At 41.2% G+C, this 12,742-nt stretch overlaps 1 protein-coding gene across 1 annotated transcript in view; it reads left to right on the forward strand.

Annotated features, from left to right (window-relative positions):
* RBMS3 (RNA binding motif single stranded interacting protein 3) overlaps positions 1–12,742 on the forward strand; it is a 1,498,583-nt gene that overhangs the window by 445,478 nt on the left and 1,040,363 nt on the right. The window lies entirely within an intron of this gene.

Here is a 12,742-nt window from a genome sequence, read left to right on the forward strand (position 1 = left end):
AATTCCAACACAAATGTGCTTGGTTTCTAAGCGAATGATCATAGCCCTTCTGTTCTTCTGACTCTAAGTCTTCCTAGCCTAGCTAACTCTTGGCAGAGCTCTCCTAGGATTCCAAGGAATTGAATATAGTCATTTATGAACACATGTCCAGGAAACCAGTGTTGCTCTTGTTGCTTTTGTTGCTCTCCATGTTCTCATCAGTCACCTGGACCTTCTCTCTGACATGTGTTGCTGGTTCAACTGTACTTTCTTTCTGCCCACATCCCCTCTCCTTAATTATTGTGCTTACCAAAACAAGCCTGAGCTTAAACTTTGTGGATCTCCTGGGCTAAACTCTGCATCTAGCTTAGTTTTACTGTCCACTCTTAAATTTGCTTCTCTATCTCACTGGTTGCAGTGTGGCTTGAGCCTGAGCTGGTTTCCCCCCATGTGGTTAATTGGAACATACAGACTTCAAGTGTGGAAGCGGGGGTTGGGGGGGAGCATGCTCAGTCACAACTGTTGTGTTTTCTCCAGTGCCAATTTTTTACTTTATGGAATTCTGTCTTTCTGATTACCTTTAGTATTACTGAAATTTATATCTGCACTAAGAGGTGGAACTGAGAAAAGGGAACCCTTGTGCACTGTTGGTGGGAATGTAACTTGGTACAGCCACTATGCAAAATAATATGGAGGTTCCTCAAAAAATGAAAAATAGAAATACCATGTGATCTAGCAATTCCACTTTTGGGTATTTACCCAAAAGAAATGAAATCACTATCTTGGAAAGATATCTGCACCCCCCATGTTCATTGCAGCATTATTTATAATAGCCAAGACATGGAAACAACCCAAGTGTCCATCAGTGGATGAATGGATAAAGAAAATGTGGTTCGTATATAGAGTGGAATATTATTCAACCATTAAAAAGAAGGAAATCCTGCCATTTACCATAACGTGGATGGACCTTGAGGGCTTTCTGCTATTAAGAAAGGGAGAAAGGAGAGGGGAGAAAGATGGCGGAGGAGTAGGGGACCCTATTTCAACTGGTCCCCGGAATTGAGCTGGATATCTACCAGACCACTCTGAGCACCCACGAAACCAGCCTGAGATGTAAGAAGATCTGGATCTCTACAAACAGAATATCGCAGGCGGTTGGTTTTGAGGTACGAGGCAGAGAGCTGTGATTCTGCGGGCAGATATCGGAGGATAAATGGCAGCGGGAGGGTGCCTGGACGTGGGGATCCTACACCGCTGGTGAGTGACAGCCTTGCGCGCTGCGGACGGGGCACAGACTCGCAGACCAGTAGCGTCGGGAAAGGACTTTAGGGCAGCTCCCGGGGTGGAAAACTAGACTGGCGGGGTTGCGTGCACGCGAACCGCAGCCCCCTAGACAGAAACCCGGAGCGACGGTCACGCGCACGCGAACTGCAGCCTACGAGACAGAAACCCAGTGCGCTGGGGTCGCGCCGGTGAACTGCAACCCCGGGGTGGAAACCCCGAGCGGCGGAGTCGCGCGTGCGAGAATTGGGAGTGGCTGGCGGTTTTAGAAGCACAAAGGGCAGAGACGTGCTCCGACCTGGAGGCAGGACTGGGATCGCTGCGGAGGGGCGCACAACCCAGGCCGCTGCAGTTTATAGCAGCACGGACAGAAACGGACACAGTGTGGCCTGGAGAGCTCACTGAAAAACAGACTGAGGTCTCTCTGCTCTGAGGCGAGGGTTGGAAACGGTCTCTTCTGCTCTGACTCGCAGAAGAGACGGGGAAAGCCGCCAGGGAAAGGTGCCAGAGAACAAAAGCCCCAAAGACTGATTCCCGCTGAGCCCATCCCCCGCCACAGGGGCGCAGGGCAACTCCGCCCAAACAGGGTTGCCTGAGTAACAGCACGGCAGGCCCCTCCCGCAGAAGACAGGCTGGGAAAACAAGAGGCCAACAACCCTAAGGTCCCAAGAAAACAGGTGCATCTTGCTTGGGTTCTGGTCAATAATTTGGACTCTATACATTCCCTCAAACACCCATCAACAGAATGACTAGGAGGAGGAGCCCCCAAAACAGAAAAGACTCAGAGATTATGACTTATGCTGCAGATTTACAAATGGATGCAGATATAATCAAGATGTCGGAGATGGAATTCAGGCTAGCAATTGTGAAGACAATGGCTAGAATGGAGAAATCGATTAATGGCAACATAGAGTCTCTAAGGGCAGAAATAAAAGCTGAATTGGCAGAACTTAAAAATGCTATCAATGAGATCCAATCCAATCTAGATAATCTACAGCTAGGGTAACTGAGACATAAGAGAGAATAAGCGACCTGGAAGACAATATAATAGATAAAAAGGGAAAAAGAGGAGGCCAGGGAAAAACAACTCAGAATCCATGAAAATAGAATCAGAGAAATAAGTGACACCATGAGGCGTTCCAATGTCAGAATCGTTGGAATCCCGGAGGGAGTGGAGAGAGAGAAAGGACTAGAAGACGTATTTGAGCAAATCATAGCTGAGAACTTCCCTAATCTGGGGAATGAAACAAACATTCGAGTCCTAGAGGCAGAGAGGACCCCTCCTAAGATCAAGGGAAACAGGCCAACCCCCTGGCATGTAATAGTAAAACTTGCAAATCTTAGAACCAAGGAAACCATCTTAAGGGCAGTTAGGGGGAAGAGATTCCTTACGTACAGAGGGAGGAAGATCAGAATAACGTCAGACCTATCCACAGAGACCTGGCAAGCCAGAAAGGCCTGGCAAGACATATTCAGGGCACTAAATGAGAAGAACATGCAGCCAAGAATACTTTATCTGGCAAGGCTTTCATTTAGAATGGATGGAGAGATGCAGAGCTTCCACAACCGGCAGAAGTTGAAACAGTATGTGACCACTAAGCCGGCCCTGCAAGAAATATTAAGGGGGGTTCTATAAAAGGAGAAAGACCCCAAGAGTGATCTACAACAGAAATTTACAGGGACAATCTATAAAAACAACGTCTTCACAGGCAACATGATGACAATTAATTCGTATCTTTCAATAATCACTCTCAACGTGAATGGCCTAAACACTCCCATAAAACGGCACAGGGTTGCAGATTGGATAAAAAGACAGGACCCATCCATATGCTGTCTACAGGAGACTCATTTTGAACCTAAAGATACATCCAGACTGAAAGTGAAGGGATGGAGATCCATCTTCCATGCCAGCGGACCTCAAAAGAAAGCTGGGGTAGCAATTCTTATATCAGACAAATTAGATTTTAAACTAAAGTCTGTAATAAGAGACACAGAAGGACACTATATCATTCTTAAAGGGTCTATCCAACAAGAAGATCTAACAATTGTAAATATCTATGCCCCCAACATGGGAGCAGCCATCTACATAAGCCAACTGTTAACCAAAATAAAGAGTCATATTGATAACAATACGTTAATTGTAGGAGACCTCAATACTCCACTCTCAGCAATGGACAGATCATCTAAGCAGAAAATCGACAAGGAAACAAGAGCTTTGAATGATACATTGGACCACATGGACCTCATAGATATATACAGAAAATTCCCCCCTAAAACAACAGAATACTCATTCTTCTCGAGCGCACATGGAACTTTCTCCAGAATAGACCATATACTGGGTCACAAATCAGGTCTCAACCGATACCAAAAGATTGAGATTATTCCCTGCATATTCTCAGACCACAATGCTCTAAAACTGGAACTCAGTCACAACAAAAATTTGGCAGAAATTCAAACACTTGGAAGCTAAAGACCACTCTGCTCAAATGTTTGGGTCAACCAAGAAATCAAAGAAGAACTTAAACAATTCATGGAAATCAATGAGAATGAAAACACATCAGTCCAAAACCTATGGGATACTGCAAAGGCGGTCCTAAGGGGGAAATACATAGCCATCCAAGCCTCACTCAAAAAAATAGAAAAATCCCGAATTCACCAACTAACTCTACACCTTAAAGAACTAGAGAAAAAGCAACAAACGACGCCTAAGCCATGCATTGGAAGAGAAATAATTAAAATTAGAGCAGAAATCAATGAATTAGAAACCAGAAACAGATCAGATCAGATCAGATCTGATCAACGAAACTAGAAGCTGGTTCTTTGAAAGAATTAATAAGATCGATAAACCACTGGCCAGACTTATCCAAAAGAAAAGAGAAAGGACCCAAATTAATAAAATTATGAATGAAAGGGGAGAGATCATGACTAACACCAAGGAAATAGAAACAGTTATTAGAAATTATTATCAACAACTATATGCCAATAAACTGAGCAATCTGGATGAAATGGAGGCCTTCCTGGAAACCTATAAGCTGCCAAGACTGAAACAGGAAGAAATTGACAACCTGAATAGGCCAATAACCAGTAACGAGATTGAAGCAGTGATCCAAAACCTCCCAAAAAACAAGAGTCTAGGGCCTGATGGATTCCCTGGGAAATTCTACCAAACATTCAAAGAAGAAATAATACCTATTCTACTGAAGCTGTTTCAAAAAATAGAAACAGAAGGAAAACTTCCAAACTGATTCTATGAGGCCAGCATTACCTTAATCCCCAAACCAGGCAAAGACCCCATCAAAAAGGAGAATTTCAGACTGATATCCCTGATGAATATGGATTCCAAAATCCTCAACAAAATCCTAGCTAATAGGATCCAACAATACATTAAAAGGATCATCCACCACGACCAAGTGGGATTTATCCCCGGGATGCAAGGGTGGTTCAACATTTGCAAATCAATCAATGTGATAGAACACATTAATAAGAGGAGGGAGAAGAACCATATGGTCCTCTCAATTCATGCAGAAAAAGCATCTGACAAAATACAACATCCTTTCCTGATTAAAACTCTCCAGAGTATAGGGATAGAGGGAACATTCCTCAAGCTCATAAAATCCATCTATGAAAAACTCACAGCAAATATCATCCTCAATGGGGAAAAGCTGAGAGCCTTTCCCTTAAGATCAGGAACACGTCAAGGGTGCCCACTCTCACCACTGTTGTTCAACATAGTACTAGAAGTCCTAGCAACAGCAATCAGACAACAAAAAGAAATAAAAGGTATTCAAATTGGCAAAGAAGAAGTCAAACTCTCTCTTTTCACAGACAACATGATACTTTATGTGGACAACCCAAAAGACTCCACTCCCAAATTACTAGAACTCATCCAGCAATTCAGTAATGTGGCAGGATACAAAATCAATGCACAGAAATCAGTTGCTTTCTTATACACTAACAACGCAACTGTAGAAAGAGAAATTAAAGAAACGATTCCATTTACAATAGCACCAAAACCCATAAGATACCTTGGAATAAACCTATCCAAAGAGGTAAAGGATCTATACTCTAGGAACTACAAAATACTCATGAAAGAAATTGAAGAAGACACAAAAAGATGGAAAAATATTCCATGCTCATGGATCGGAAGAATAAACATTGTTAAAATGTCTATGCTACCCAGAGCAATCTATACCTTCAATGCCATCCCGATCAAAATTCCAATGACATTTTTCAAAGTGCTGGAACAAACAATCCTAAAATTTGTATGGAATCGGAAAAGACCCCGAATCGCCAAGGAGATGTTGAAAAAGAAAAACAAAGCTGGGGGCATCACGTTGCCCGATTTCAAGCTATATTACAAAGCTGTGATCACCAAGACAGCATGGTACTGGCAGAAAAACAGAAATACAGACCAATGGAACAGAATAGAGAACCCAGATATGGACCCTCAACTCTATGGTCAAATAATCTTTGACAAAGCAGGAAAAAACATGCAATGGAAAAAAGTCTCTTCAATAAATGGTGCTGGGAAAATTGGACAGCCACATGCAGAAGAATGAAACTCGACCATTCTCTAACACCATTCACAAAGATAAACTCAAAATGGATGAAAGACCTCAGTGTGAGACAGGAATCCATCAAAATCCTAGAGGAAAACATAGGCAGTAACCTCTTTGACATTGGCCACAGCAACTTCTTTCAAGATACATCTCCAAAAGCTAGTGAAACAAAAGCAAAAATGAACTTTTGGGACTTCATCAAGATAGAAAGCTTCTGCACAGCGAAGGAAACAGTCAACAAAACAAAGAGGCAACCCACAGAATGGGAGAAGATATTTGCAAATGACACTACAGATACAGGGCTGGTATGCAAGATCTATAAAGAACTTCTCAAACTCAACAACCAAAAAACAAATAATCAAGTCAAAAAGTGGGCAGAAGAGATGAACAGACACTTCTCTGAAGAAGACATACAAATGGCTAACAGACACATGAAAAAATGTTCATCATCATTAGCCATCAGGGAAATCCAAATCAAAACCACACTGAGATACCACCTTACACCAGTTAGAATGGCAAAAATGGACAGGGAAAGAAACAACAAATGTTGGAGAGGTTGTGGAGAAAGGGAAACCCTCTTACACTGTTGGTGGGAATGCAAGTTGGTACAGCCACTTTGGAAAACAGTGTGGAGGTTCCTCAAAAATGTAAAAATAGAGCTACCCTATGACCCAGCAATTGCACTACTGGGCATTTACCCCAAAGACACAGATGTAGTGAAAAGAAGGGCCATATGCACCCCAATGTTCATAGCAGCAATGTCCACAATAGCCAAACTGTGGAAAGAGCCGAGATGCCTTTCAACAGATGAATGGATAAAGATGTGGTCCATATATACAGTGGAATATTACTCAGCCATCAGAAAGGATGAATACCCAACTTTTACATCAACATGGATGGGACTGGAGGAGATTATGCTAAGTGAAATAAGTCAAGCAGAGAAAGTCAATTATCATATGGTTTCACTTATTTGTGGAACATAAGGAGTAACATGGAGGACATTAGGAGAAGGAAGGGAAAAATGGGGTGGGGGGAATTGGAGGGAGAGATGAACCAGGAGAAACTATGGACTCTGAGAAACAAACAAGGTTTTAGAGGGGAGAGGGGATTGGTTAGCCCAGTGATGGATATTAAGGAGGGCACGTACTGCATGGAGCACTGGGTGTTATACGAAAACAATGGATCGTGGATCACTACATCAAAAACTAATGATGTACTGTATGGTGACTAACATAACATAATAAAAAAAATGCACTTGATTAAAAAGAAATTTTAATAACATTTTGAACCTAGAAAAAAAAAAGAAAGGGAGAAAGGAAGAAAGGAAGGAAGAAAGGAAGGAAGGAAGAAGAAACGGAAGGAAGAGGTGAAACTGAGGTTGTTGTTGCATGCTGGCCATTTTCTTCACATAATTTCAAGTTTTATTTCAACTCTAAAATGAACAATTTCAGCGAATGCTATCAGAAAGAAAGCTGGGGAGGGAGACATAGAGGAAGGGAGGAGAAAAGAATTTAAATAGTGCCAGTAATTCCACCTGACTTTCTCTTTAAGAAGCATGAGCCCTGGCAAGATTAATTGCTGTATCTCACGTTACCCAAAATGGCTTAGTTATCACAGGCCCCTCATGAAGGGACCATCATGCTGCCCTATATGTGATTTTACTGCTCAAAAATGCATAATTCTTGTATAATGTGACTCATAGTTGCAAACCATTCATCTTTGGATACTAAAAGAGGTCTGTTTCATCTTTGGAGGAAAAGAGAAGTTGTTGAACATACTGAGAAATATGTATTGATATCCAATGTGATGCCTTCCTAAGGAATTACAAGTGTAGTTTTGAAGGCATTCAATATTTTGACTTATATACAGACTGTGGACTATAACCTCTGCTAAGCTAGGTCTATGCTCACTTCAATATAAATGTATCCAGTCAAAAGAACGCACTTGGACTAAAACTCCTTTGAGTTCTTTGAAGATAGTTGTTGATGGAAGAGAGAAGTCATTGATGGAGCTGTGTTATCTTAGCAGCCAAATATTTAACTCCTTTGTTTAAGGAGTAAGCTCAGATTTCTTCATGATTCTTTTGTGTTATAGTAAATTGTGGGATTTCCATAAAATTATTAAAATGCATCATTAATATTGAAATAAAAAAATGAGATGTGGAAACAGTGAGGCTCTTGTACCCTTTCTGTATTTGTTCATTTAATCATAAATGGAGAATCTAAAGCACCTGTTACTGGATCAGCAGTGAATTGGCTATTAGTGGAGCATGAGTAGGTGTTAGAGGCCACTTGAGAGTAAACAGTTAATAAATAAATGTTTGGCTGTGGGAAGAAGTCATGAGTTGAACAAGAAGAGAGTGCTGGGTTCGTCTGATATTAACACCTTGATGTTAACCATGATACGCTGTCAACCAGAGTAGGTGACTCCTTCACTTCCACCTTAAGGGAAACATGGCTACAACAGTGCTCAGTGGCGCTCTTTAAGATGATCTGTGGACTTCAGACTGATGGGGGTCCTCAGTAGAATAAATGGGGAGACATCTTGAGACTGTGGAAAATGGAGTAAGTTAGGGAAACCAGTGGTCTTACTTCCCTATGAATCCACTTATCAATATAAATGCCCATTGGCAAATTATATATGAATGCCTGAGGTACAGAAGCCTTCTCTGCTAACATCAAGGAGGGGGAAAGCTAGAAATACAATAAAAGCCAAGTAGTTGTTTGTAGAAATTTTTGGTTCAGTGGAGATGGACTTAGTGTCTTTCTTCTTGGATCGCTGGTTGCCGCCTGGAGAAGCAACAATGGTTTCATTGGATTTGTTGCTATACTGCTCTGCAGGCTCTCCTCTATCACTACAGTGGAGCTTGATAGAACTATTTATCTTTCTTATGCCCGTAGAATCTCTGAGTATGGTTCTTTGGAATTTGGGAAATAAGATACAGGATGTGATCGCAGAATGATATGATTAGTCTAAAAAGTCTTTAGTTCTATAGTGGGATACAGCTCTATAAGATAAAGATAGCTTTATCTTTTATAGGATGTGTGTGGGTACGTAATCTTTCACAATGCAGGGGAGAGAAAATGATGAGAGTGATTGGGCTTGTTATTTCAGATGGGAGAGCTTGGGAATTCTCACCATAATAATGGTAAGAACTTGGACTCTGGAGACACACAAAGCTATAATACGTACCCCAGCTATGTCACTAGTTTGATCTTGGGAATGCCACTGAATCTCTCAGTGCTGTTTTCGTTGTCTGTAAAATGGAGAAAAATATGGTAGCTAACTTATAGGGTATTGTAAGCATTAAGTGATATAACATTATTAAATGATAAAGCAGCAGAATCCCTAGAATTTTAGTTTTCTATGTAAAGCATACCACGATGATAGGTAAGTCATTTCCACAACTTGGCAATAGAATTGTGATCTGAATGACGGCTCATGCCCATGGAACTAATGCGTCTATGTAGACAGCCTAAGATTTAGACCAGCATTTATTTGTCACCATTCAGAGTTGGATTGGAATCAATTTATTAACCCAAGTGAAGATGAATTCTTTTGACCTACAGGTCAAAATTAAGTGGCCATTTAGTATGAAGGTCATGTTAGGTCTGGTTACTTTTCAGAGCATGTCTCCAGGCTAGGAATGTTTGATCAGTGATGTTTATTTTTGTAACTGAAAAAAGGATCCAGAAAACTCTAAGCTGTTAAGGAAACTTAAAAGAAACAGGTGATGCTCAGGATACCTGGAGAAAAACTCTCAACCCCAACACTTAATATCATCCTTAGAGCTCGTATTGGCAGAGTTGGCACTTCTCTCCATGGCCAAGCTGAACCTTATAAGCATTATATGCTCTAATTTATATAAAACATACTAAATTGCATTTGCATCTCATACTAAACATACTATTTTCCTACAGACATTTGGAAGGATTTTTATTACTTTGCTTTTGCAATCATTTGACTACAAGAACAAACACAATTTATGAGAGGCTATCATTTCTTGACAATTATTGTGCATACATGAGCATTCTTGCAAAATGGGAAAATTGAATCTATAAATTGTTTTCAAATGCAATGATATTTTAGAATACTAAATTTAGCCACTGATGAAGTAGCTCATTTTAAGTTTTATAGATTTTTGTGGTCTACATTTTGTAGATTTTGTCTTATAATTTTGTTTTCATATTTTGGGACCCGTAGCTTGGTTTTTCAGTTCTCATTTTTGCAGGGCCTGAGAAAGGTCGTAAGCCCTGGATACTGTGTCTGTTGTTCTTAATGGATAAAATGACCCTGCTGGTGACCTGTTTGAGAAGATGCAGGTTTACGCCTATGCAGGAAAAATTTAAGTTGAAGGTTAAGCAGTTTGGACCATGATAAAAGGAAATCTGGGCATTTGGTTACATTTTATATATCATGGTCTTTATTTTAATGCAAGCCCATAATCCCATTGTCCAGATATACTTTAAAATTAAAATTGTTTTGGATTTTTAGAAAGTTAAGACAGCATATATCCCATATACTTTATAACAGTCCTAAAAGGGTCGTGAGCCACATCCTTGATCAATCCCATTAGCATTTCTGCAGTGAAACTCAAGAATATTCACCCAATGAGACCGAATAAATAAGAAGCTTCAAATTAGTTCACGTCAGCTTTTACCACCAAATCTGTTTATGTCAGATGAAGTTTTGCCACTAAAACAACTTATGAAAAAACTTTTCCTCCCGACTTTTTGAATCTTGGAACACTTTTAGGAATGACCGACTTGTGACCTATAGGCTATTCTGTGCGTTAGGCAACTTTAAAACTGGGCTATCCAGGAAACAGATGACTGTTTGCAAGTGACAGAGCAAGTAAGTCATCAAAATGGAGATAAAACCAGGGTGCCCTGACATCCCACCCCAAGGATCTTCTCAAATGTGTGATGGCCTCCATGGTCATCCGAAGGGCTGTTTCCCTTGCAGCTTGCTTACCCCGTATCGGCGGCCGTCTCCCTAGACACGCCAGGACTCCGGCGCTTCTTAACACAGCTGGCCGCACGTTCATCCGCTCTTGCTGCGCCAGGGTCCTGGTTACGAGATTGCTCTCAAGGAAAGCTCGAAGGCTTAGACGTGGAAATATGCGCGATGTTTGTTGGGATGAGCTAAATTAGCTGTATCTGCTCCTCCCAAGGCCCATCTTGCCCATGGCCGCAGTTCCTCCCTTCGCTGAAGTCAGGAGAACGGAAACAAGCTTCCCGCTCTGTCTCCTCCCCGCTCTCGAAATTTCCTTCTCTAGCCACACATGCCAGCACCCGGGGCGCATTTTATTGCTGCAGCTGTTTCGCTGGCCTATTTTTGTCAGCGCAGAGGTTAGTTTCAGAAGTGGCAGCTTAAAATAATTCACCTGATGTAGTCTTCTTGGACATCCGAAACCTGTATTATTTTCACGACACCTGAGGACGCTGAGTAGCCTAATTCATCACTTGTGTCTTTAGCAGAAAGCCAACATTAAAATGCAAGTTTTCTCTTTACACGCAGGCATTCACTCGTTCCTTTATTTGTCTGTACATCCAGGAAGCATTTATCAAAACTCTCGCGGTGAGCTAGTTGCTAAGAAGGTCACATGAAGATCACTGGACAGCTGTCTCTCTGGAAATACGGTGGGGAAAATAATGCCTTTCCACACTGGCATAGCAAAGTCATAAATTAGCCTAAGTACTCACAATTTTCCAACGGAGTGAGCCAAGGCATCATTTTTTTTTTTTTTTTTTTTTTTTAACAGCCACATAAGAAGCCAGTCAGGGCAGTTAAATGTTGTGGTGGCAGCATTGAGCTTTGGGGACAAGTGGCTTGGATTCAAGAACTGGCAAACAGTTTACCAGGCTGGCTGATGTGGAGAAGTTCCCCATACTGTACCTAGGGGTACATTTGTGGGTACATTGGAAAGACTGCTGACTTTGGTTCTGTTGTCTAGGAAATGAGGGTGATAGTGTTTTGCTGTGGAGATTGATGAAGCCATGCATGCGTGTTAATTGAAGCTGATGGTGGTACAAACAGTAAATAGTTTCCTTTGCTCCCATTGCTGTCCTCTGACCTATTCTGTCATATCTCCCTCTTCTGTCTCTTGCTGAGGGATCCTTTAACATTTTACTGTCCTTAGGAGTAAGGACAGTGTTGTTTTCAGTCATCAGAATGTTCCAGTCTTTTTTTTTTTTTAAGATTTTATTTATTTATTTATTTATTTTGGAGAGGCAGAGTGTGTGCACCAGCAGGGGTAGGGGGGCAGAGGGAGAAAGTGAGAATCTCAAGCAGACTCCGTGCTGAGCATGGAGCCCAATGCAGGGCTCGATCTTATGACCCTGAGATCATGATCTGAGCCAAAATCAAGAGTCGGACACTTAACCGACTGAGCCACCCAAGTGCCCCAAGTCTGTCTTTAATTAAAATTTTACATCAGATAACCAAAAGTTCTTCAACAAATTAATTGTAAAGTGAAGAGAGGCAATGTGTGGGTTCTATGAGACCTACAAGGAATATTAAATTAAAACATTTCTTGCCTACTTGTCATCTCTAGGGATACATGTTCGAAAGATAAAATTATTTTTAAAAATACAAAAATGATTATTATCAGAAGAATGATTACTTGCTGGGTGTGTGGGTGGGGAGAGAGGGTTGTGATTGTGATGGGGCCCATGGGTGGAGCTTTTGGGGTACATTGGTGTGATGGTTAATTTTATGTGTCAACCTGGCTAGACCACAATACCCAGATGACTGCTCAAACATTATTCTATTTCTCTGAAGGTATTTTTCTACTGAGATTAGCATTTAAATGAGTAAACTTTAAGTAGTGTCGATCACCTTCTGTACTGTGGGTGGGCCTCATCCAATCAGTTGAAGGCCTTAATAGAAAAAGACTGCCCTCTCCCAAACAAGAGGAATTC

Source organism: Phoca vitulina, unplaced genomic scaffold (assembly GCF_004348235.1).
Source record: "Phoca vitulina isolate PV1807 unplaced genomic scaffold, GSC_HSeal_1.0 scaffold10, whole genome shotgun sequence".
Lineage (NCBI taxonomy): Eukaryota > Metazoa > Chordata > Mammalia > Carnivora > Phocidae > Phoca > Phoca vitulina.